General features: G+C 45.2%; 1 protein-coding gene across 6 annotated transcripts in view; it reads right to left on the bottom strand.

The window, feature by feature from the left end:
• Positions 1-25,917, bottom strand: part of NFIX (nuclear factor I X) — a 257,613-nt gene extending 231,696 nt beyond the window's left edge. For 2 of the 6 annotated variants that reach the window (XM_081894401.1, XM_081894402.1), the window contains exon 1: positions 15,237-15,354. The gene's annotated coding sequence lies outside the window, so the exon portion shown is untranslated. Of the gene's footprint in view, positions 1-15,236; positions 15,358-25,784 lie in introns of those variants that run through there. The other 4 variants (XM_081894398.1, XM_081894400.1, XM_081894397.1 and 1 more) reach the window with 4 other exon arrangements.
• Positions 25,918-26,905: the final 988 nt, after the last annotated feature.

The raw sequence follows: 26,905 nt of genomic DNA, 5'->3' as shown, positions 1-26,905 counted from the left end.
AAAGGCTTATGAAGAGACACATGCGATAATGGCGCATATCAGAAATAGGATGATTGCCCAGGCTTTAGAGGCATAGATGAGAAAGTGTTACCTAAGACATTCAAGGCCTGGATCATTTGGGATATTAAACCAGGACACTGAATCGTGCTGGCAAAGGTACCGGTAACCAATGCCATTCTTTAAGGATAATTGTAACGTGGATGGCCTTTGAAACCAACCCTGCTCAACAGCTAGACACTGTATCCTGCACCTGTTGCAGTTTCTGAACACTCTTCAAAGACAATAAGCCTTCAAAGACTATCTGCAACTGAGGTTACCAAGGTGTCGATCACAGCAGCCAGGTCTCTGTCCCCTAGGAAAAAGCACAACAGTGCACTGGGCCATTTCCCCAACCAGAAACATTTAGCATTTCTAGGAGCCCCCTCCACATAGCTGGTGAATCTTTTCCTTCAGGGATAGTGGACCCTTGTTCAAAGTAGGATAAGCACCCATATCCAGGTAAATCAACCTGCCAATCATCATTACCTCAGTTTTATCTGGGCCTTATCAACAGCCCATATGTAGAAAGCCATAGAAAGACTAGGTTGCCTCACCAGAATTTGGAGAGAAAGATGTAACTGAGTATCAACAAAACCCAATATAAAATCTCCCAGCAGCTTCATTTAGATTTTGCACAGTACAGGCGACAAGATCAGACGCCTTGCATACACCAGATATACACTGATAAAGTCTGAAATCGAAGTGACTAACTTGGAAACGGCTCTTGGGCGCATGTTAGAGAGTTCAATAAAAGCATCAGTTCCGTGTGCAGCAGTTACAGGCTGAAAAGACAACTCCATGTTAGGAATAATTAGGAAAAGGACAGAAAACAAAAGTGCACTTGGAATACCGTGGACAGTTCTAGGTGCCACACCTCAGTGGCGTAGCGTGGGTTGTCAGCACCCGGGGAAAGGCAAGTAATTTGCGCCCCCTAACCCGTGGATTTGCGCCCCCTAACCCTAACCCCCAGATGTTGCGCCCGGTGTGGCCGGCCCCCCCTGCACCCCCCACGCTACGCCACTGCCACACCTCAAAACTGATACTGTAGAATGGGAAAAAGTGCAGAAAAGAGAAACCGAATTGATTGGGGTGGCTGGCTAATGGAGCACTTTCACGCCAGGCTGCAGCAATTGGGGCTTTTTAGTTGGGGGGGTAGGGTGACAAAGGGAGAAATACAATAGAAATAGGTGGCAAATAGATGGGGGGCGGGAATGCTGCAGCAAGCTTTATTCATTTATATGTGTTTGGAGCAGGTGGGCCACAGGGCCTTGCTTCAGGCAGCAAAATGCCCTGGGCTGCCACTTGTAGAAAGAATTTCTCCTCCTCCTCCTCCTCCTCATGTTAGAACTTGGGATCATCCAATGCAACTGATTAGTAGTAAATTAGAAACAGACAAAAGGAAATATTTCTTTGCCCAAAAGATAATTAATTCCTGAAAAAGAAGGCCTGCTGCTACTAAAGATTTGCCTGGTTAGTTCAAATCGATATATGAAGTTCAGTTCTTTCCCCTCCCCACAAATATCCTCCACATTTCACTTCCCTGCCTACTTCATTCCCCTCAGCAGTGCAGAGGCCTACCTGTTTTCCCAAGATCGCTATGTGAGCCTTTCGCCTTTGCTTCTTCTTTCCTAGCTCCATGTCCTGGCCTCCCCTCGACCCCTCTCTGCTTCCCAGTCCACTCCCTCCTCTCTGCCCATTCCGTTAGTTCTCTATGGTGCCTCTGTGTGCTCTGCCTCTTAGGCTCTACTGCCTCCCAGGCATCTTCTCACTCAGTCTCCCCACCGTCTCAGAAAGCAAAGCAAAACTGGCTTCTCTTCCTAATCTTGCTTCTCAAACTGGTTAGAGTAATCCATTATCCTTGAAAGGATACTGCTCTTGGGCGGTGTTCCACAGAACCCCAATTTCCACCATTCAGAAACAAATAACACTTTGTGTTCGTTTTATGTGGTAACCCAGTCCGAATCCTTATGGCATGGCAGAGGACTGTTGCACAGCCTAGTGCAGAAGTGACAGTGTGCAAAAGAGGAACGTATGAAATTCACACACAGCACACCAATCTGGGAAAAGAAACCCTTCAACATGGCTGTGTGCAGTGACCTATCTATGTCCAGATTTTCCTGGACATTTCAGTGATTTCAGGAAATTTCAGACATATGGCAACCCTACCTTAGGTAGCTTCCTGCACTGGTGAAAATATTCAAAGCACAATGCAAGCAGAACCACAACGGAATTCAAATAACCATCAAATGTGCTAAATTTGAACAGTCAGAATCTGGAGACAATGTTCTCACTGATTCTGCGGGCTTTCCAGGCAAAGCCTTAATGGGCATAAGCTGAAAGCAACAAATGAATAAACCAAACTGAGCAGCTGAAGTAGCAGCAAAGCAACCAAATAAAGGGAAAGGGACAATGAAATGCAAATTCTGGTGCAGGGATTGTGTCATAGGTCAGTCCTTTTGACGACTATTTTTATTATTATTTCAGGTCACATCCAGCGAGTTCTACCGTATAGATAGAAGCGATTCCACTGCTCCAAAATATCCACTGCCTTTGCCACTTCCATTAAGGAGAAAAAGATTTACAAACTTGCTACAGCAATAAAGGCAACTCTTTTGACAACCCTCACTTCATGGCAAGTGAAATAAAAAGGAGAAGAAGTGTATAAGAACTGCCAGACTTCCTCAGACCTGGAGTTAGTTTGCACAGTTCTATTTTAACTTTTGTGTTCTAGGCAGCATTGGCAAATCTCCTGTCCCAAGCAGAGGGGCTGAGAGCTACACCCTCTCTCCTTGGCAGTTGCAGTCATATTGGTTGACAGGCAACGGAAACAAATACTGTACAGTATTTGAAAAATTACTGAAATTCACGGAACCATTGAATCTGAAATATTAATTATTTTTTATTAATTTTCTCAAACTGGTTAGAGTAATCCATTATCCTTCAAAGGATACTGCTCTTCGGCGGTGTTCAACAGAACCTGTTTTATTGCAACTGCCACACAATAGACTTGGGGAACCTATATGTTACACCACAACTCCCATCATCCCTGACCACTGGCCATGCTGGCTAAGACTGAAGAGAACTGGAGTTGGACAACATGGAAAGCTGCAGGTTACCCTTCCCTGCTAAACAGCTATCCCTGCAAGAAAAGACATGTGCAGCACATCTATAAGATTCAGAAGAACTCTCAGAGCCTCCCTAATGCAGCAAAGGAGGTATATAAACATTATGCGGAACACAAATAATAACCTGGACTGATGAGGCAATGCATCTGGCTAGCAGCCAAGCACATACACTCAGGGCAATCTAGTTGCAGGTTAGATCACTAGTATCGTGGGTGGACCTGCGGGTTAAACCACAGAGCCTAGGACTTGCTGATCAGAAGGTCGGCGGTTTGAATCCCCGTGACGGGGTGAGCTCCCATCGCTCGGTCCCTGCTCCTGCCCACCTAGCAGTTCGAAAACACGTCAAAGTGCATGTAGATAAATAGGTACCACTCTGGCAGGTAGGTAAACGGTGTTTCTGTGCGCTGCTCTGGTTTGCCAGAAGCGTCTTAGTCATATTGGCCACATGATCCGGAAGCTGTATGCCGGCTCCCTCAGCCAAGAAAGCGAGATGTGCGCCGCAACCCCACAGTCAGCCACGACTGGACCTAATGGTCAGGGGTCCCTTTACCTTTACCTATCTAGGCCAAACTGATAGCAGAAGGGTGAGGCCCATAGAGCAGGAGGAGCGGGTAAAGGAGGCAGAACTAGGAAGTCCAGAAGTGACCCCTGAGGTTGAGCAGCCACAGGAACCAGAACGATGACTGAGTGGACCAGCGGCGCCCAATCCAATGGCCCTATCACAACCGGCAGCCCCAGAACAAGAGCCAGAACCAGGAACCCCTACTGAGAGACACCCGAGATTATAACGCTTATGTAGGTGACCGGCATACCTCAATGACTACAAATGCTAACCTTCTGGGTGCAATGCAAACTTAGAGGGGTGGGGTGTTATGTACTAAGCCTGGATCCTAGAACAATAGGCAAGTAGGATCCTAGAATGCAACAACTGATTGGCTTGCAGGAAAAGACCAATCAGGCTCCAGGAGGGAAGCAGAATCAGCCAATCAGACAGGACTCATTGTGTAAATAATGTACAGTACTGTATTTTTCGCTCTATATGACGCACCAGACCATAAGACGCACCTAGTTTTTGGAGGAGGAAAACAAGAAAAAAAATATTCTGAATCTCAGAAGCCAGAACAAGAAGAGGGATCGCTGCGCAGTGAAAGCAGCGATCCCTCTTGCTGTTCTGGCTTCTGGGATAGCTATGCAGCCTGCATTCGCTCCATAAGACGCACACACATTCCCCCTTTCTTTTTAGGAGGGAAAAAGTGAGTCTTATAGAGCAAAAAATACGGTATATAAAAGCCCGAGGTTTGGGGGGCAATTCAATCACTGTTTTACAAGCTGCAATAAAGAGCATGAAATCACTACAGGACTCCGAGTGCATTTCACCTTCTTATATCCAGTACAGTACAGTCCCTTCTGAAGCTTAAAGCTAATGCATTGTGGGATATAATCCACCTCACCTGCTTCTACCTCCCATCAAAGTCCACAGTCATGATGAGTATATAGAGTACAGCCAGTTCCCATATTTGCAAACACCATTGTCAGCATATTGCGAATTTGGAAAATTGAAAATGTTCGTGTTTACGAAAGGGGAAATTACGCAATTTAAAAGATATTACAAGATATATTTACAAAGTTCCACACAATGTTATACCCAAATTTACTACTCAATGAAACAAAGGAAGAATAGATTTTAAGCTGTATCTATTTCCTGACTTCACATCATCATTAATTCTTTTCCACTATATCCTTCTCAACCTGATCCCTACTTTCCACAGCCCCATTCTTATATGGCTTCCCCATTAAAGCAGTTAATTTTACTAATTCCAGGGGTCTCCAGGTTTATTCTCAAGGGCGCTTCCTACATTCTTACGCTACTGTGATGAAATATCCTTTGCTCTCGCATTTGTCTTGTCCCATTTCCCTTCCCCACTTGGATGGATGTCTGATATAGCTCAAAGACTGAAGGAATATTCAGCAAATATTATAATAACAGCCAGAGAATAGCTAGGAAGCGCTTGACAGAAAAAGATGCAACAGAGAATCTCACGAAGCAAATGTGTTTCAGCTCTATATTATCATAATACAGGGCTCACACTTTTTGGCTATTCTGGACAGCAGCCACCCATAGCATAGGCCTCTTCACCATGGTGCCAATCTGCAACGCGTCATATGCAGGGCTGCCTCTGAAGGCGATTAGTCAACTTCAGTTGGTGCAGAATTCGGCAGCCAGGTTGCTCCCCGGGGCAAAGACAGTTTGAGCATATTACACCAAACCTGGCCCGAATCACTGGCTGCCAATTTGTTTCTGGGCCCAATTCAAAATGCTGGTTTTGAACTATAAAGCCTTAAATGGCTCAGGACTGCAATATCTCAAGGACTGTCTCTTTCCGTATGAACCTACCCAGACCCTGAGATCATCTTCTGAAGCCCTCCTTCGTGTGCCTCCTCCTCGAGACGTCCGAAGGGTGGCAACACGAGAACGAGCCTTTTCTGCAGTGGCCCCTCGTTTGTGGAATGCTCTCCCCAGGGCCTCTTCATTACATGTCTTAGACACAAGGCAAAAATGTTTCTCTATAACCAGGCCTTTATCCTGGTTATTCAACGGCCTTTAAAATGTGTTTGTGGGAGAGGGGTTATTGGTTTTGTTTTGTTCTCACATTTGGTAGTTTTAAGTTGTGAACTGTGATCTTCGGATGTAGGATGGTGTACAAATTTAATAAATAAATAGTAATAATAGATCCTATTTTCAGTGCAAAACCAGAAACTGGTCCAAATGCTAATAGGGAACATTTGAGATTTATCTTTCTTCTTCTTCTTTGCTTGACTGGTTCCAAAGACTCTAGACCCATGATAATCCAGAAAAAACCAAATTAATTGACCCAATCTGATTGAAACATGATAGTGATGGAACACAGCATCTCTGCACTAGCTTATCTTGGCTGTTGCCACCAAAAAGAAAGAACATGCATAAATGTTTCATTCTGGAAAATGTTTAGGATGAGACATTATGAGTCTAGAGAGAAAAAGAGTTACATATTTGTCGCCTCCCTGCAGCAAACTTTCTATTCTTTGGTCATTGTGGCTTCCCGCAAAGTATCTGAAGGTGCAACTCTGACACTGAACATGATAAAAGTTTGCATTTTGTCCAAGATCTCATGACAGCCGGGGAGTCACATTAAAACTAGATTCCCCGCCCCATAAAGCGGGGTGGTGGTGGGGTGGCTCATAAAGCCCACATCTACTACTCAGCATTTGAAATTTGCCCACTTGTGACCAAGTGAAGATGCCCAGGCACCAGGACGGCGCCTGATGTCTCCACCATCTGGAGGTGCATGCTTGAAGATCCCTGGATCTTGACTGTTTTCACACACCAGCAACACATCCCGTAGAATTCCATCCGGTATATTTATTTGCATAATCGGAATGAATTTTGGGAATGTACTGAATACAGGGATGTATTGAAAACTACGACTGTATTTTTGTCTGGCCCCAAAATGGCAAGTAGGCATTGCATTTTGGGCAATTGTAACCCTGGTTTAAGGACCAATTTGGCACCTAGCTTATACATCCGAATTTCTAACACTGCTGCTGCTACTACTCCTGATGTAGCCAAAGGGCTGAAGATAGGCTTCAGCTTTGATGTATGTGAGCAGTTATGTCCTCCTCCACAGTCTGAAACTCAATTGTGCCACATCCTGAGCACACACACACACACACACACACACCCCACACACACTTTGACATCACCTATCAGGAAGATAGTGATGGGCTGATGCAACAGATCCCTCTGTGTGACGCGAAAAGCGAACACCACAGGGCTGGTGATATTCTGCTGAAAAGAGGGGGAGAAAAGCTCTGTCTCCCACACACGCATACGTGGACGCCTCTTGCATTATGGAACACATCACTGCTGTTTCAAATGTTAAAAGACGGCATCAATTCACAAGTTTATAGTATATCACTTGGCACCGAGAGAGGATTGTGTGCCTGCCAGATTCTATACGGGAGTGAAAAGGGAACCTGAAATCAGACTCATCCCACGGCCAACATATGGAAAATATTTCAGCCCTCCTCTCTCCCTCTGCACCCCTTTCCAAATATATATGTTTAAAAAGAAAAAGAAAGAAGGCTTTTACGTGCAAGACAGGGGAAGTGGGGGAATAATGCCAGGATATGGTGTGGAATGGCCAGACAAAGAAAGCCAAACCAGATTTTGCAAATGGGCCTCCTCCAGTGGCTTAACGGAAGGTTGAGGCCTACTGCTCTCAGGCTAAGGGCAAAAGTTTGAGTGAAACCACACTAAGAAGCCAGCCCAAAGGCATACCCTCCAACATTTCTCCAATGAAAACAGGGACGTCCCATTCCATAATGATAATTTTACTATTTATACCCAACACATCTTACTGGGTTGCCCCAGCCACTCTGGGCAGCTTCCAACATATATAAAAACATAGGAAAACATTAAACATCAAAAAAACCTTCCCTATACAGTATAGGATTGCCTTCAATTGGCTTGGGGGCTGGATTACTCCATACCCTCCAACATTTCTCCAATGAAATTAGAGATGTCCTAAGGACAAGCGGGACATTCCGGGATCAAATCAGAAACCAGGACGGCTTCTCTGAATCAGGGATGTCCCTGGAAAACAGAGACACTTGGAGGGTCTGCAAAGGGTGGTAACCAACTGAACCACACAAGCAGACCTGGTGGTACAGAATGTGAGAGAGATGCATCCAAGGGAATGTGAGAGATTTATGATGCATGCTGTTCTAGAAAGTTGCATCTTCTATCTAATGGCTGGTGTTTCAGATTGAAAAGGGCAGGCAATAGTTACAGAAAATGTATTGGGACACCTTTGTGTCAGAGGGCGGAGAGATGGGGCACCTCCAGACCATTTTCGTGGATGGGATTCAGCCTCGTGTCAGCAAATTCGCATTTGGGGCTCTCGCACAACAAGCCATCTCAAAACAGCAAACACACCCACCCCACCCGAAAAAGGGACTTTGTGGGAAAGTGATGGGGAATTGATGCACTAGAAAGCGTGGCGTGACAACTTCTTGATGTTACGTCATATAACTTCCCCACCATCATGTCATCTCCTAACCAATAAATGGTGGACATCAAACAATCACCCCCCAAACCCTGTGCAAACAAATTAGAATGAATCCTCAATTGAGTAGATTGGGAGTCAAACACAAAGGTGGGGTGAGGGGTGATGGATGGTGATGGGAAAAGGAATTATTCGTGGGATTGAGTGTAGGTATGTTTGAACACTTTTAAGGATTGTATGAAACGTATGTTTGTATGTTTGTATATTTGTAACATATGTGTATTAAAAATTCTTTTTAATTAAAAAATATATTAAAACCAAACAAACAAACAAAACAAATGCCATGCAGATCTTAGCTCGGAAGAGTATGAATTGGTGTGCCAACACAAAATTACTGTTCTGTCTTAGATATTAATCTGGTTTGCATGATACACTATAATGAAAGCAAAGAATTCTGAATGGTAATGGAGGTAATAAAGAGGATACTAGTCAAAAAAAAATTTTTGTTTAAAAAAAAAGAATGAATCCTCAATAAACAGATCATCTGGAAGTGACCATTCAATACCATCCCTGAGTATAAGCGGAAGATAAGCAAGCAGGTGGTCCATGGGTGGGGAGTGGGCTAGGGAGCTCCCTTGTGTTGTGCCATTTGCCTTAAACACTACATACTCCAGAAGGTGGAAGAGATCAGGGGCAGGTAGTCGGATGCACAGTTTTGGTTACATTGTGATGAGTTCCTGGCTTATGGTCGCAGGTCAGCTGTGTGTCCTCACTGGACAGCCATGAGTTATTTCTAAAGGACCTCCAGATTGTTATTTCTCAAGCATCCTGCTGTTCGGTGCCTGTTTTGCTTTTGCTTTCAAAATTTAGAAATGCAAATTTCTAAAAGCATCCACAACTTTTCATAATTATTTTTTTACCCATTACTACTGCTACTAGAGTGCAAACTGCAAGGGTGGTACCATCAAAATGAAGTAGACGGTCCAGGGCAGCCCTCGCCAATCTAGTGCCCTCCTGATGTTTAGGATTACAACTCCCATCAGCAGTGCTGGTTGGGGCTGATGAGAGTTGCAGTCCAAACCATCAGGGAGGGGGAACCAAGTTGTCGAAGGCTGGTCCAAAGAGAGCTGAAGAGCTGTCAGGCGAAAAGAACCATGGATAGCTGTGGGCTGTCCAACCGGCCAACCACGATCGACAGGCTGATCCCCGGGTGATAGTGGTCTATTGCTTGCCCTCGCTGTTTTCTTGATTTGTGCAGGATTGCTAAAATGGAAGACGGTCCGGCTTTATATTTGGTGAGCAATTTTTGGCATGCCCATCCAAATCCTCCCCCAAAAGCTTTATAGCCTTCGTGTTGCCCCCCCCCAAAGCTTTGACCTGGCCCCCTAAAAAAAAGGTCAACAACTTATAATTCTCCCCTCCCCCCAAAATGGGTAGATCACTGCCATTTTTTTTTCTGGGAGTAGATCACAGTCTCTTGGGAGTTGGACGTCCAGAGTGTGTCGTTCAGACTAAAGAGCAAAGGTGGACTCTGAATATTCATAGGGCAAGAGGAAAACATCGTTGGTTCTTTGTGTCACCCGACACACTCCTGAGGCTGTCAGACAGCAGGACTCAATCCCTCCTTCTGACTCTGCAGCAGTGCCTGAGAGCAATGGACACCAGGCTTAAGACACGCCACTTTGTTTGGCCAACTATCCCAAAGCCACATGCACCAAGGACTAGGTTCTGACTGCCAGGATCCCTGATCTGAGACGAAGGATGAGACAAACTGTCAGAAAAAAAAGTGAGCTATGGAACTCAGTCCCAGAGGAGGTCGTGATCGCCACCAACTTGGATGGTTTTAAAAGAGGGTTAGATGAATTCATGGAGGAAAAAGCTTTTATCTGCCCTGAAGCTCATCATGTCGACAAGTTATAGGATTAAGGAAGGTGGGATTTTTCCACTTTCTCCAGACATGCATAACTTTATAGATTTCCGTAGTGTCACCTCTTACACTCCTTTTCTCAAAGCTAAAAAGTCCCAAAATGCTGCAAACTTTCTTCATCCCCTTGATCATCTTGGTTGGCCTTTTATTAACCTTTTCCTGCTCTACAATATCCTTTCTGAGTAAGGCAACCAGAACTGTACACAGTACAGTATTCCAAATGCAGTCAAATGATAGATTTGTATAATGACATTATTATGTCGGCAGTTTTCTTTTCAATTGCTTTCCTAATGGTCTCTACATAGAATTTGCCTTTTTCACGGCAGCCACACACTGGGTCAACATCGTCATCAAGCTATCCACTACAATCCCAAGGTCTCATTCCTAGTCATTCACTGCCAGTTCATCGTATATGTGAAAACAATCCCCACCCCCACATGTATCATTTTACACTTGTTTATATTGAATTGCGTTTCTCATTTTTACTGCCCTTTGGGGTATTTGCCATTTTACTGCCCTATTCATTCACTCTGGTATTTTTGGAGCTCTTCACAATCTATTTTTGTTTTAACAACCCTGGAAAATGGAGTATCATCAGCAAATATGGTCACCTCACTTCCCACTCATAACTCTAGATTGTTGATGTAGAAGTTTTAACGCACAAGTCCCAATACCTTTCGCAGGGCAACTCTGCTTTCTACATCCCTCCATTCAGAAACCTGTCCATTACTTCCTGCTAGTTAACCAGTTCCTGATCCACAAGAAGACCTCTCCTCTTATTCCATGACTGCTAACCTTACGAGGGGTTGGTGAGGTACCGTGTCAAAAGCTTTTTGAAAGTCCGACTACACTATGTCAACCGGATCTCCTCTATCTATATGCTTGTTGACAGTCTCAAAGAACTCTAATAAGTTAGTGAGACAAGACTTTCCCATACAGAAGCCGTGCTGGCTCGGCTTCAGCAAGGCTTGTTCTTCTATGTGCTACTTTAGTTTAACTTTCATCATACTTTCCACAGGGTTTCCTGGGACAGACTTTAAGCTAACCAGCCTGTAATTTCCAGGATACCTCTTGGCTTCCTTTTTATAAATTGGTGCTACACGGGCTACTTTCCAGTCCTCAGGTACAGAGGCTGATCTGAGGGACAAATTACATGTTTTTGTTAGACAATCAGCAATTTCGCCTTTGAATTATTTGAGAACTCTTGGGTGGGTGCCATCCAGACCTGGCGACTTCTCAGTTTTTATTTTGTCTGTTTACTCTAGTAGGTTTCGAGTCACCACTATCCGCCTTAGTTCCTCAGACTCCCTTCCTTCAAAAGTTAGTTCAGGCATAGGTATCTGTGAAGACAGATGCAAATAATTCATCCAGGCTCCCTGCAACCCCCTTACCCTCCTTTAGCATAACTTTGACTCCCTTGTCATCTAAGGGTCCAACCACCTCCACACACCACCTCCTGCTACTAATGTATTTAAGGATTTTTTGTTGTTGGTGGTGGTCTTTATGTTTTAGTAATGTGCTCCTCAAATTATTTTTTGTATCTCTTATTACCTGCTTGCTCTTCTTTTGCCACAGTTTGTGTTCCTTTTTGTTCTCCTTCTTTGGACACAACCAGTGGCATAGCATGGGTTGCTGGTACCCGGGGCAGGGCAAGCATTGTGCCCCCCTGGCGGATTGGGCAGCTGGGGTGGAAATGGGTGCCGGGGGGGCATGCAGAGTCCACAAGGCACGTGGCTGCCAGCGCTGCTGTTGCTTGGCAGCTCCATCGCCTCCCAGCTCAGCAAGCCCAGGGGCGGGGCAGGTGGCTGTTGCTCCTGGTTGTGCCCCTTTCAGAATTTTGCACCCGAGGGCACTGCCCCTCTGGCCCTCCCCCCACACTATGCCACTGGACTCCACTTCTATTTTTTTTGAAGGAAGCTTTCTTACCTCTAATGACATCTTTGACTCTGATGGTTAGTCTTCTGTGGTTCCACATATGCAAAGTTTTGCATTCGTCTGGTACAAAATTTTGATTCCTTGATCTGCGTTTGCCTGCTCATTAAAAAAAGAGTTTCTAGTCCTTGTGGCTCTGGATATACGGCAAAAAACATGCAGGCCATGCCTGCTGAATTCAACAGGACCCGGTGGGTGGATCTTCCATGCCAGTCAGGGCACCCTGTCCCTCTAAAACTGCCTGCCTGGATGTTACTTCTGCCATTGTACTATTTCTTCTTGGGGGAAACCCAGCAAGGGCACAAACTTCAAATACTAGGCAGAAAGTCAGGCATGCAAATTAGAAATGCTTATGCAAAAATGAGTATATTTATACAAGCTTAATTATTTTATTTGTGGGACAAATATCATTGGCCTTAAAGCCGAGACCTGCAGATTAATTCCTAGAGACATTCCCACTCGCTGATATCCCAAGCAAGACAGGAGATAATATATTGATTCAGAATTTTTTCTGGAAGGTAAGATTTGGATTGCCTTGGTTTGAATATTTTTGAACTGTTTAGGGTTGTGGTTATATGGAGCTCTGTGCAAAGCAGAACCCCATTTCAATGCAACCATAAATAACTGGGTTTCCCGAGAAGTGACCCTGGAACACTTACTTCTAAATAATAACATACAGGTTAAGTACACTTTATATGACTATAAATTCATGCACATGATTTGCAAAGCTGCTTACTTGCTGTGAATTAATTCAATTAATTTTAAAAGGCGCTAAAGTTACAATTTGTATAATTCACTTTCCAGAAGAGTTAAAGCCAGGTATTTGAATTCTGATTTTTAAGATGTTGAGCAGTCATGATCCAGCCAGTTGAACATTTTTAAGACTTGCCAGTTTCAATAGGAAAGTTATCAGCACTTAATTAAACCCCTATAGAAGCCCATGAGACCTAAAAGCAGTGAAGTGAATTGTGCCCAATATATTTTTCTTTTTTGTTTTCAGCCTAATTACTGATAAAACCCAATTTTTAAAAGAAACATTTAGTTTTATTTTATGAAACACTGATTTATTTATTTATTTATTTAAAAAATTGCTAATAAGGTCTCAGGTGGTTTGGAAGTGGTGTTACTTTGGTTGTATAATTAAACTGCATATTTCTAATTAAATGATAATTAGTTAGCATACTAGCTTCTGAAACATCTCCCCCCCCCCCCAGTGTCTGCTAGTTTTCTGAGGATCAGGAAAATCAGATTTTGTAAAGCCACTTGCATGTGAAAACCTCAGCCCTGACCTTACATTGTACCTTCTGTATTTATGGCCTAGATTTGCAAGCATGACCTCCCATTGCTAAGGGGCCCTTGTGGCTGAACCCTGTGGAAATCCAATTCCTTTCCTCTCCTTGCACCTCAGGCCAACATCTCCCATTCACCTGCTTCTGACTTGCAGGACACAACAGAAGCAACAGCCCATCCACAACCAGCAAAACTACAGCGCTCTCAAAAGTGAGAAATTCAGCTATTACTGAGTTTCATTCGCTATGTGGCAATTGACCTCTTTAAGGCCCTTCTCATCCACACAACTTTCGGAACAATACTCGCCAATTGTCTTTGAAAGAACTGGTCTGTTGAAACCGCTCTCTTTCCTCCGCTCTACCTCAGTCCCAGCTCACAACCAGCAGTTCCTATTTCCTAGTTCCAAAAATATTTTAAAAGGAACAACCAAGGGCTTCATCTTCGAGCTGATATTTACAAGCAGGGTTTGGAAATAGCTCAGCGCTTTTGCACTGGACGTTAAATTCCATTCTCAACAAGCAAGACGGGGGGAGGAGAGTCTGAACAATGGCAGGTCCGTGGGACAGGTTAAGGGCTTTTCATTCATATTATGGTGGTTACATATTTTTAGCCCCAGCACAAGCCTTACAGACAGTGGAACTCAAGACCCTACTTAGGAAACACCCCCCCCCCCAATCTTACTAGGAGTTCACACAAAATAAACAGCGCTTTTCTCTGGAGTTTGCACAATAGTTGCCCATCTCAGACAATACTCTGCTATGCACAACTGCTAACTAGCTCGTTTCTCTGGCTATTTGGGACTTTGCTGCTCTCATTGCAGCAGGATTGCTTTACCCGTCTTCTGCCAAAAAACAAAACAAAATGCAAACATTTTGTCCTCTTCAAATTCTTTATCAAGAAAGCCTCCTGCCACTACTACAGAATTCGGCTGAGATATTTCTTTTATTATGGGCTTTTCAGCATTTCAACCTTGTGGTTAATTTCCTGGTTGTGATTTGTTGACTTTCCGCTTGCCTTCACTTCCAAAATTATTAAATGAGTTTTCTTAAGGGGAAAAAGGTGTAAAATGTTTTTAAAAAATAAAAAATCTTACCATACCATTCCCTGGGATGTTCCCCCGTTCCCGCTTGAAATGGATGCAAACTGTGGAAAGAGCATAATATGCTCTTGCCAAGCTCCCAATCATTTGCACAAGGCTGGCGCAAGAGAACAACTTCCTGGTGGACTGCGCTCTTAGAGTCTTTGTCATCTTTTTCTGGTCCCTGGGTTTTTTTAGAAGCCCTGAGCACAGGCACTTATTTTCTCTGTGACTGCAAAACTTTTCTTTTGTTTTTTGGACATGATAATTCCAAACAGAAAATGCTTGGCAACTGATAATAATCCGTATAAGATGGAAATGAAAGGGTGAGAACCGAGGGTGTCAAAGCTATGGTATTAGCTGTAAAAGCAAACAAAAAACCTCTGCATAAAACTTGAAATTCTACTGGGGGGGGGGGGACAGGGAACCAGTTACTGAAAACAAGGGAAATCCATTTGCATCATTTTAAATGCGAAAATTAAAAAGGTGGAGAAATCGTTACAGGTAATCAAGTGCAACTTTATAAGCCAACTATGATTTAAAAGACAGTTGTCAAGCATTAAAATATTTTACACATGCATATGTTTCAGTTGTATATCTGGCATCTATGAAAAGGCTAAATCCTGCACTTTATTCACATTCACAAAAAATTATTAGATAGGTAAGACTTGTCTCAGATATTGGCATTTTCTCTCCTGCAAAGCAGATCTACAAACTTGCACCTGCCATGAATCAGACCCTATGATTCATAATTTGGATTTACTTAAAAAATAAATACAAAATCTACCACCTTTTCTTACCAGAGACAAGAGAGTCCTCTTTCCCGGGCAGACTCCAACAACACACTGTTCTGGTTCAAAAACAAAGACTGGATTTGCTGGAAGCTGTTTCTACCCAGAAGCTGCTACGCAAAAAGTCGCTGGTATTCTCCAAACTGCTGGTTGCTAAAATATTGCCAAGTGGTGGGGAGGGGGGGGTAATTTTTCACAATGCTAAATGTCCCAGTCTCTGAAAAGTCCTTTGAGGTGTCTTATATGCAGCAAGCAAAAGCAGAAACCTCATGAAATTCTGCTCTGAAAATGCATAGGCAAACACACAAGCTGGATAGTTTTATAGGAGCCAAACAAATATTTCAGACATAATTTTCACTCCAGAACAACTGGTTTCCTTCTTGTGCAACCTTCCTCCCACCCCCAACCCCAGCATCCTGGTACAGCCCTTTTGTTGAATCTAACTAAATATCAATCCTCCATACTAGGTTTGGAATTGGAGATTAGCTTGATTTCTCTCACCAAATAAAAAAAAATGTGCATCATTTTTTTTTATATTTCCACTTGTTAGTTAATTCAAATCTGCAAATATAAAAGTAATAATCGGTCGAAAATAGCGCTTAGGGCTCAAAAATAAAACACGTAACAAATAGGGACAGTAAGTAAGGATATTGCCAGGGAACAATTCCCACCTCCCCCACAAAAAACCCCTTCTACTAGTCTGATTAAAAACCATTCATGGGGTTATTCAAAGAGATAGCAAGAATTCTGAGAAAGCTGGTGATGTACAATGACATGTAACTTCATATCAGAGAAAATAGTATTTTGTAGACCTAATAAGCAAGGGGTCAGCAAACTTTTTCAGCAGGGGGCCGGTCCACTGTCCCTTAGACCTTGGGGGGGGCGGACTATATTTTTTTAATGAATTCCTATGCCCCACAAATAACCCAGAGATGCATTTTAAATAAAAGGACACATTCTACTCATGTAAAATCACGCTGATACCCGAACCGTCCGCGGACCGGATTTAGAAGGTGATTGGGCCAGATCCGGCCCTCAGGCCTTAGTTTGCCTACCCATGTAATAAGCCTTACTAATCAATTTGCTTGTTGACCAATTTGTCTTTTCTCTGCTCTTGGTCTCCTCCTCCCCATTCCCACATATCCAGGCCTCAGATTCGGAGCAGATAAAACTGCAGGCAGGAAGGCAGTGACCATACAAAGGGGAAAATGGGGAGCAGAAGAACTGGGAAAATAACCATGCTGGCCTCAAACAGCAGAAGGGCAAAAAAAAGCAAATGTGGATTCACTTGCATCAATTCGTTGCCCCCTCAACTTGCAGGAACTATCCAGTACTTCAAACGGGCAAAATTTGATATGGTGTTTGGCGGCTGGAATGCTATGTATTAAGGAAGGCATGGAAAGGGGTGCTATATTTTGCCATCTAAGTGGGGAAACGTGATTTGGAGTGTGGACGCTCAAAAGCCAAAATGATAGGAGGGCTTTTGTGGTTGGAATTTGGCAGGAACGCTACTGAGAGAGTCGGCTATCCTATATCCGAATTGGAATAAAGGAAAGGAGGACTCAAACAAATAGGTGGAAGTAGACGGCGTAAAGGTTTTAACAAATGTCGACCTTTATTTTTGGGAAGTTGCTGTTGTTGCTGCTGCTGTATATGTCATGTTTTATTGTTATTTAAGGCTGAGAGGGATAAAAATCCAAAAGCATAATAGCAAAAGATAAATAAATGAATAATATAAGGCATTGCTCTTTCTCCCTCTCCCTTTCAAGGCAACCATACGGGTAACGTGGAGATTCAAATTCACTTCAGTGACTGAGAGTACAGTTTTCTGGATGGCTTCCCCTTTATTTTTCATAACATTCAGGGGTTTTTTTAAAAAAAATCTATGCCATTTAAAATATTTATACCTTATCTTTCTGGCAGACACCAGGTCTCCAAGGCAGAATTCAAGAAACATGGGGCCTTTAAAGGGGGGGGCACTGATGTCCAGAAAAAGTACTGTGTGCCAGCTACTGGTCTTTGAAGCGTCTACAGGGACCCCACAAGGAAAAAGCTCCTCACACACTGACATACTGGGCAGGTTATGGGCCCTGGGTTTTCCTAGCAACACCAGTGGTGACCAGTGACCAAAACCGTTGTGTGGAGGGGTGGAAACCAATGGTATTACCTGTCATTTCCCCCATTAGGTAATTGTAAGACTGGATATATATTTTTAATGAAATACTTTTTATTGCTTTTACAAATACAAAGTGTGAACAAACTAACAATTACATATCTGTCTATAGAGATTCTCTGAATCTTGGGACGTTCCCCCCCCCCCCCATGGAGTCTCAGTTTAAACATCTACAACTGCATATTCATCCTTACTCCAAATTTTATATCGAAACATACCATCCATAATAATTTTTACACTACAAGTGAATCAAAATCCTGCTCTTGTTTCCATCTGCTTACAGTGGTCAACCAAATAACTTATATTCCGCCCCCCCCCCCATTCTTTAATTAAGTTATTTTCCTCTTGGTGTCTGAGTTTTCCCGTCAGTTTTGCCATTTCGGCATAGTTCATCAGCTTGGTTTGACATTCTTCTCTGGTGGGGACTTAGTCATATTTAAGACTGGATATAATGGTCATAGTGCCCCTCTTCTTTAGAAGATCCTGTTTATCACTTCTTTTCCTACTACGAAATGTGCTAAGCAAGCCCTGCTGCATTTAGGGGTTCCCTCCTGCTCAGTGGCGTAGCGTGGGTTGTCAGCACCCGGGGCAAGGCGAGTAATTTGTGCCCCCTAACCTATGGATTTGCGCCCCCTAACCCATGGATTTGCGCCCCCTAACCCTAACCCCCAGATGTTGCGGCCGGTGCACCGGCCCCCCCGCACCCCCACGCTACACCACTGCTCCTGCTCATTCTGCTGAGTGGGACACTGGACCTCTGTCCTAGTCTTGTTCATATTCATGTGGGTCTCAGCCCATAAACGTTCAGTTCTGTGTACAAGACTGTGATCTTGCATCTGCGTGGTTACTTGATTATTGCAGCATGAACTTTCATGGGCAATGGTCTGCTTCATTAGATGCAGGACACAAACAATTAGCCCTCAACGTCTTAATTTGCGGGAAAACATTTTTTTGAAAGAATCCCTAAGCCGCGGGGTCAGAATTTCACCAGACACAGGAAATATTATGGTTCCTGCCCCAACCACCCTGGACAGGTTTTTTTTTTGGGGGGGGGGAATCGTAAAATACTGCTTATCTCATTGAGATTTGGCGGGGAGGGGGGCACAGAGGAGTGCCTGCACTCAAACTTTAAACTACAGGTAGACTAATGGTTTGATTAACAGGAGAGTCTGTGTCATTTCATTTCATAGCGTTAAACTCCACAACAATGATGCTATATTCTTCTGACTCTTCATTAAACCCAAGCTCTTGCCTTCTCACTTGTCATAATGCAAATCTTTTGTTCTCATCTTTCTTATTTGAACTAATATGATTCAAAGCTCTCTGTGGGTGTGTGGGTGTGCGTGTGTGCGCGCGAATACACACACATACAGACTGTTGCCCTAGACACTTTATGTGAAGAGAAGGTGACCACTTGCCAGGGCCATAAACTTAGGTCCCCTTATTGCAAGTTGTGAGTACCGTATTTTTTGCTCTATAAGACTCACTTTTTCCCTCCTAAAAAGTAAGGGGAAATGTGTGTGCATCTTATGGAGCGAATGCAGGCTGCGCAGCTATCCCAGAAGCCAGAACAGCAAGAGGCATTGCTGCTTTCACTGTGCAGCGATCCCTCTTGCTGTTCTGGCTTCTGAGATTCAGAATATTTTTTTTCTTGTTTTCCTCCTCCAAAAACTAGGTGCGTCTTGTGGTCTGGTGCGTCTTATAGAGCGAAAAATACAGTATATTGGATCAGATGGCTTGGCTGGATCGGGTAAGCTTAGCCAGTCAATCTTTCCCTGCATATCCTGGACTGCCAAAGCTCAACTGAGTTTCCAAGGGCAAGGCTTGAATTCTCCCGCAGTCCCACCACTTTTAAAAAATGAAATAAAATCAAACCAGTAGCTTTTCTTTTTCGTCTTTGGAATTTCATTTAAAGCCCCTGATCTACTTTGAAATGTCCTCTTAGCTGCCCACTTTTTGTAGTTCAATTCAGACTATGGCAACACTCTTAAACTTTGCTCTATTCAAAAGCACTAATTCTTGCCCAAGGGTGAAGGGGGGAGAAAGGTGTCATGTTTTGCATGTTTGGCTTTAGGCGCCTCGCTGAGAAGGCTCCTGTCAAAATTAATTGGGGGTCCCTGGAAATGGGTAAGGGAAAGCTGAGGAAGGGGGGGGAGCAAAATATTTGGCCTGTCCTTTCTTTAGATTTGGATTCCACTCCCATTTTGTCAAGCAGCCCAGATCCACATGGATACACACAAACACACGCATGCATGCATGCATGTATCTGAGGTGGAGCGAGATTTGTTCAAGGCAGAACTGAATTCAAAGTTTCCAATTTTAGAATGAAAAAATTTGGCTTAAGAGAGATTATCCACTGACTCAGGTCCACCTTTTCCCGGAACTCGCCGTGCAATTTACTCCTTTCCAAGTCAAACTCTGCACACCCATTCTCAGCACACATGTGTCATTCGGGCTGCAATCCTAGGCACATTGACTCAAGAGAAAGCCCCATAAAATATCATAGGACTTAGTTCTGAGTATGCATGCAGAAGAGTGATGTTGAACAGCTGTAGTTGACTGCACACTTACTCAGGAGGAGTCAGGGCTGTGGAAAGGACCTTGGAGGCCTCTTCTGGGGAAAGTGATCCTTAGCCACAACTCTGAGCCCTGAGCAATGTTCACTCATTTGCTTGCCCTCAGCACCACGGGGACCAAACCAACCAACAAACATGGCATCAGACTGAAACAAGTACCCTATAGAGACAAGTAACCAGGTGCAGGATAAAGATCAGAAAACTGTCAACAACTCAGACCAGCCTCTGCTGTTCCACTTCTGTTTCACTACAAGTAGGTTCCACAGGAGAGCATATATAGGGGCTACTTCTAACAGAGAAGCTAGTCAGGACCTCAGTGAAAGCATGCTCATTTGAGGGTTTCAGGAGTCAGGACACAGCCTGAAATAGGAGCTTGATATCTCAGTCCTAATCACACACAGGGCCAGAGTAGATACTATGCTGGAGAGGTGTGAACAGCCTCCATTTTTGAGGGAAAGGGGTGTTGTTTTCTTTAACTAAAAGGCAACCACTGGAGTCTATCAGTTCAAATGGAGAAACTTACCAGTAACTCTCTTCCCTTTCTGTCATTTTTCTGCTCAGAATTGCCCTCCCTAAGCTGCTTTATTCCAGCAGAGAAAAGGATATGGGGATCCCATATCTTTTCCCTGTGGGTGGAAAAGCAGCTGGAGGAAGCAAACACCAGGGGGAACTTGCAGAAGGGGGTAGGGTTAAGCGGCTGCTGCTCTTGACAGTTTTCCAGTTTAAGAAAGGATCAGGAGAATATGTCTGTGACTCCTGCCTAGTGTCCATTTTGGCCCTTCCTAGAAAGCACATTCCACTGATTTCAGTGCAACTTACTTTCCAACCCAAGTATGCTTTGGCCTACAGTGGCATGCAATCAACAAATGAACAGAACGGCTTTGCAAACCTGAGCTTGGTGTCAACTCAGCGGTGCCACAGAGTCATCTCCTCATATTTTTCATCCGGTAGAGAACAAACATGCAACCTATAGCGTAGCACACATATGTCAGCCCAAGAAATTTGTCTCCTAAGGAGTGGCACTGCATAATACCAAAAAGTGCCCTCCAGGATCCTCTTCAATGGTACAGACGGGTTGGGGTTTTTGTGTGTGTGTATGGCTAGCCTCTCCAAAACTTTCTAAGGGCTCATAAAGCTAACAGTCCTTGTAACATACATACATCTAAACAATCATTATGTCTTACTCCCACCACTCCCCCAATTCTGAGTGAGACGGAAGTCAGCTGAAATTCCTACTATGGCTGTGTTTACTGAGAACTCGCTGCATCTGTGATAATAGACTGGGCAAGAGATGTAGGACATAATATAATGTTGGAGGATTGGGAAAGATTGTGGAAGAAAGGGATCAAGTTCTCTGCATGTACTGTGTTATAGGAAAATATAATGAAAATGATGTACAGATGGTATTTGACCCCTGTAAAATTAGCAAAGATATATCATAACTGTGACAATCTATGTTGGAAATGTAAAGAAAAGGAAGGAACCTTTTATCATATGTGGTGGACCTGTCCCAAGGTGAAAGACTTCTGGGAAAAGATTTATAATGAATTGAAAAAAAATGTTGAAATATACATTTATAAAGAAACCAGAGGCCTTTCTTCTTGGAATAACAGGCTTGGAATTGCCCAAGAAAGATGTTAAATTATTTTTGTATGCTACAACTGCTGCTCGAATTTTACTTTCCAGTGCTGGCTTTTAAATCTGCATCCACACAACATTAGCCACAATGCACAATGTATCCTATACTTTGCTATCAAATGCTACTGTTTGATGTATTGATTCTCAAACCAGCTTCACGTCGATTGTAGTCCTCACACCATGCCTAATTCATTTCTAACCAAGGTACGAACACCTTTGCATGGGGTAAAGACATCCCCACTCTGTCAGCATCCTCAGGTGTGTACACAAACAAAAACAAATATGACACAAATGAACCTGTGCTGATGTGAACATCTGGGGAGAGAGGGTTGTGAAACATGAGGGTGAGAGCTTCACTGAGCTCTAAGGTGGTAATGTGAATGCCACCGTAGAATTCTTTGAGAGTTGCATCCAAACCTTATTCATGCCTTTGGTGAATGAATTTGGAGCACAGATGGGAAACTTAAGGACATGAGGGTTGCTCTCCTCTCTCCCCCCCCCCCTTTGGCATTGGCTTAGAGATGATGATGGACCAGGACACACATGCATAATAAAAACTGATTAGCCGGAGTGACATCTGATTTTTTTCTGACATTCTGTTAAACCAAAGAGCTGTTTCCTTGAGGTTAAAGGGTTGTAGGACACATTGCAGATTTCATATAAGTCGTTTATTCCAAAATTAGAAATCCAACTAAACTGTGAGTCTGCTGTCGTTTCGCATTCACTGACACCAATCAAGATGACTCAGTGTCTACCATTTTTGCACCAACTGGTGTGGAGCTTCAAACAAGCCCTTCTGCAATTCACACATTGTAGGCCAGTTGCACTGTGTTTTGCTGGCTTTCTACCACCAAAGTCAACAGCAGATGTGGCAATGCATTTGCTAGCAGATAGGCCTGTGTGACTTAACTATCTATCTACTTCCACCAACAAACACTAATTAATAAATGGTGATGGTGATAATGACGAGGATTCTGCTGTCCCAAACAGATACATGCAAAAGGTCAGGTCATTGCAATGTGGCTGTTATTAATAATCATCATTATGTCCACACCTAGAGTGACGCCCACAAGCCAACTGGTTCCTAGGTAGCTAATATTCCTAGGAGGCTGGGAGAGAAAGGTGGCCTAATGAGTCTCTTGCCCAAGTACAAACAAAATCTTCCCAGCAGGAAGCCACAAGATTTGTTCCACAGGTAGAATTAGAGGCGCCATGTTTTCTTTGTCATTCAGATGACCATCTCTTTACTCCCGGACTGCTTGGTTTCTGTGAAGTGCCTTTTAACCCCTTTCCTAAAATATCAATTGCTTAGAATGAAGAAAGTGTGTCCACAGCCTTACAGTCCTTCTCCTTTAGGTGAAACTGGACATTTTGCCACAACATTTCTCTCGTTTGCAAAATGGAGGCCGATTTTTGTGGGATGGATGGACACATCAGCCTATTCCTGACAAGCAACAATCCCGCAGACCTGCTCCCTGAGAACAAAAACCCAAGGAGTTTCAGGAGGGTTTATACTCCCAACCAAGCATGATGAAGGCTGCAACCCTACTTACCTAGGAATAAGCTCAAAGGGGCTTCCTTCTGAGTAGACATGTACACAATTGCACTGTAAAAATCACCATCGCAAGGTACATTTCCCCTTCAGTTTGTCCTACAACCTAACAAAGCACTACCCAAAAACCAAAGAATGCATTGGCCCTACATTTGTTAATGTGACAGAAGTGCACACTTGCAAGATGGCACAGAAAGTCACTGCCACAAAGTCAGCCATCTCCAAAGCTGGCCCAGTTGTTGCTGTGTAATGGGGAGGGGAGAGGAATCCTCCAGCAGTGCAGTTTGGTAGATATTATATTTTCGATATAATAGTATGGGGAGAAGGCTATTCAGTTTATAACTTGCCTTACTTGAGGAAAAAAGAGCCCTCCTGCTCTTTCTGCTGTGTGAGAGTCCTGGACTTGCCCACCCTCAAAGCCCTGTCCTGGAGGTATCACTGACTTTGATCTCTCAATAATTTAGCAAACCTCTTGGAATAATTATTATTATTATTATTATTATTATTATTATTATTATTATTATTATTATTATTATTATATCACCTTTTAAAAATAAAGTAAAACTGAAATAACTGCAGTTCAGCTGTCAGGCCTTGTTGGTACAATCCCCTTCACACGCAAAGACTGCAGAGCCTCACGTGCAAAAGCTGACCCAGCCGGCCTACACTGTCTCGTGGAAATCTCCCGGTTCCCAGGAAGGAAAGAAAGCAATATTTAATACAGCTGCTGCGATGATCAAACGCTTTCGGCTGCATCTCCTCCGTAGTCCTGACTGCCTTACCGGAATAAAAAAAACGTTAAAGCAGAAGGGAAATAGAAAAAGGAGGTGCACCCAAAAAGTTACCCCAAAAAGTTGCTTTAAAGAGAGTCTAAAAAGAACCTCAAGCAGCTGATTTTAGAACCAGATTCCTTCTTTCTCCACTCAAATACAGCCCTCCCAAATAGTTTTTTTAAACACCTTGTGCAATAAAAATAAAATTCATTTCTGCAGCTCCGAAGGCGCTGGCATCCAACCAGCAGAACAAAGCAAAACTTCTTGCGGTTGCGCAAAGAAAGGGAAAGCGCGGCGCTCTCCGGACCTTTGCGCGGGACTTGCCGCGCCGGGAAGTTCTCCTGCGCCAGCTTTTGCGATGGCTCCCCTTCCTTGCGCAGGAAAACTTCCCAGCAGACCGGGTCCTTGGCGGTCCTCCCCGCTACCCGGGGCCTGCCGACGGGCGCACTCCGAGGCGCGCACCCCTTTCGCCTCCTAAGGGCTGCCCGCGCAGTGCCCACACAGAACGCCGCGGGGGTCCCGCTTCCATTTTCCAGGCGCCGTTACTTTGTCTCTCGGGGTAGAGACAGGCGCAAAAAGTCTGAAATAAAATCCTGGAATCGCCCCAAGAGACGGTTCTGGACTTTATCTCCTCACCGCTTCGTGAGGCCTCTTGCGCTGCTTGGAGCTTTTCTGTTTTGGCACAGAGGAAAAGTCGCGCGGGGGGAGGGGAGGTGGGGACGAGAAAGAGAGAGAGAGAGAGAGAGAGAGAGAGAGAGATCGGCTTCGAAGAAGATCCCCAAAGATGATCGCTTTGGCCCGCCACAGCACCAAGTTGGGAAGCAAGGGCCACTACCTAAGTTCGCGGAGTCTTGGTGGCTACAAGCACGTCACTGCCTAGTTTAAATGGGCTGGGGGCATTTAAGATGGCTAAGCAGTTCCACCAACAAGTTGAGGGAACACGGTCTGCGCTGGAGCCTCGTTCACACGTTCACGCGCGCGCACACCGAAGGGAGCCCTGGCGGGTTCGCGGCGGTACCTGCGCTCACGCTCATCCCCCGGTGCCCCGCTGCTGCTCCTCTCCTCTCCCCTCTCTCCCTCACTTTCCCCGACGGCCGAAGTATCGACTGTAAGCTCCTCCGGGCAGCGACCTCTTTATGCCGCTCGCAAAAGCCCCGCGCGGCGCGAAATAATAGCAATAAATAAATGGAACGACAACGGCAACCTAAGTAAGGACTTTCCTCCGAGCGGCTTCCGAGATCTTCCTACCAGGGAAGGAGAGGGCTTTTGGCCTCTCTCGCTCTGGGGGACCCTCTTCCCCCATTTTGGGGCGCGGATCCCTTGCGCAAAGCTGACAATTGTTAAAGACACGGGGGGAGGAGAGGAAAGGAAAAGCCGGAAGGGGCACCTGTGGACTTGCTTGACCTGACACCGCTTCAAATGAAAAGGCGCGGGGATTTGGGGAGGGGGACCTCTAGGTTTGGTTCTCTCTGCGTCTTTTCTGTCGCCATTGGGGAACATGAGTCCAGGGAGAGGAAGGGGGACCCTCCGGGACCCCCCACCCCAATTGGTTCTTTGTTCGCATAGAAAGCAGCAGCGCCTTCGACCCGGTCGTGACCTTCGCCCATCCTGACTATCCCGGCCGCCACCTCCCTCTTCGCGCGCCTCCGGGGTTAGCCACACCCCGACCCGAAGGAGGCTTTGATTTCGCCTGTTACTTTGCAAAGTCGAAGCCCCCGGGTAGGGGAGGCGGCGGCGGCGGCGGCCGGGCTGTGGCAGGCCGAGCACAAAGGCGGGATTGTCCGCCGCTGCTTCGGAGGGAAAGTATTAATCAGAGAGGAAATTATTGATTTCCACGGCACGTACCATGACGGTGGAGAGAATTTGGCCCAACATCAGAATCCCATATATATTTTTTATCCTCAGACAAAAATAAAAAAAGGAAAAAGCCAAGCACCACCGAGAGCAGGCAGGAGGACAGCGCAATCTCTCTCCACAAACCCTTCGACTTCTTGCTGCTGCTGCTGCAGTGGAGCAGGCGGAGGAGGAGGCGCAAAGTGTGGCTCTTCGGCGAAGGCCCGAAGTGGACGAGCGGCGGCTGCAAAGTCCGGCGGGGAGCGACCCGCCCAAAGGGGACGAGCGTTCGCCCGGCCCCGGGCAAGCGAGGAAACCGCGCTGGCCGCGCCTGGGCTCGCCGATCTTCCCAACCCCGCTTGGATCGTGTTTTACTCGCGCGGCTGCTTGAGTCGGAAGGAAATTGGTCTCCCAAAGACTGGAGAAATGCCACTTTCTGTGCCGCCCGATTTGCAACACTTCCAAGCTGGAGCGGTGCACTTTAGCGGAAGGGAGGGTGGCAGAGCGAGGGAGAGAAACCGGGCGGGGGGGGGAGGCAGAAGTGGGAGGGGGGGGGGAGAGATAGAGACCGAGCAAGCGGATCCGTGCCGTGTGTTAGGAGCCCCCGTGGGCTTTCCACTCTTTCGAGGGCTCGGCTCCTCGCTCCTTCCCTCCCTCCCTTTTCCTGCCCCGACCTACAGCCCCACCACTGCTCTATTTCTGGGTGTGGGGAGAGAGGGCGTGTGAGTTAGAGAGCAGCGAAGTAACGGCGCGCTCCCGAGTGACTGGGCGAAATCGCGCCCGCCGCCGCCTTCGGAGTTCAGTCGAGGCCGCTCCTGAGCCGAAAGAAAGGCGAGCGGTGGGGGGGGGGGGAAGAGAGAGAACAGGCAACGAAATCTGGGGGTTCCGAGAAGCGGATGGAAAAAGCTAGAGAGAGATCAAACATCGTGGAGCAAAGGTGGCCCCTGGGGAGTGTGCACCGGGGGGAGAAGGAAACCAATGATCTGGGGCGGGGGGGGGGTTGGAATTGGAGTGGAAGAGGGGCGTCTTCCCCGAGTGGCCAGGAATCGGGGGACGTGGAGAGGAAATTGCCCGAGGAGTTCGAGGATCGATCCCGGGGAGACCCGCCGGGATCTAGAAATCTCAAGAGAGGA

Source organism: Podarcis melisellensis, assembly GCF_964234715.1.
Source record: "Podarcis melisellensis genome assembly, chromosome: 17".
NCBI lineage: Eukaryota > Metazoa > Chordata > Lepidosauria > Squamata > Lacertidae > Podarcis > Podarcis melisellensis.
The sequence above is the reverse complement of the archived record's forward strand: the minus strand, read 5'-3'. Positions and strand labels throughout refer to the sequence as shown.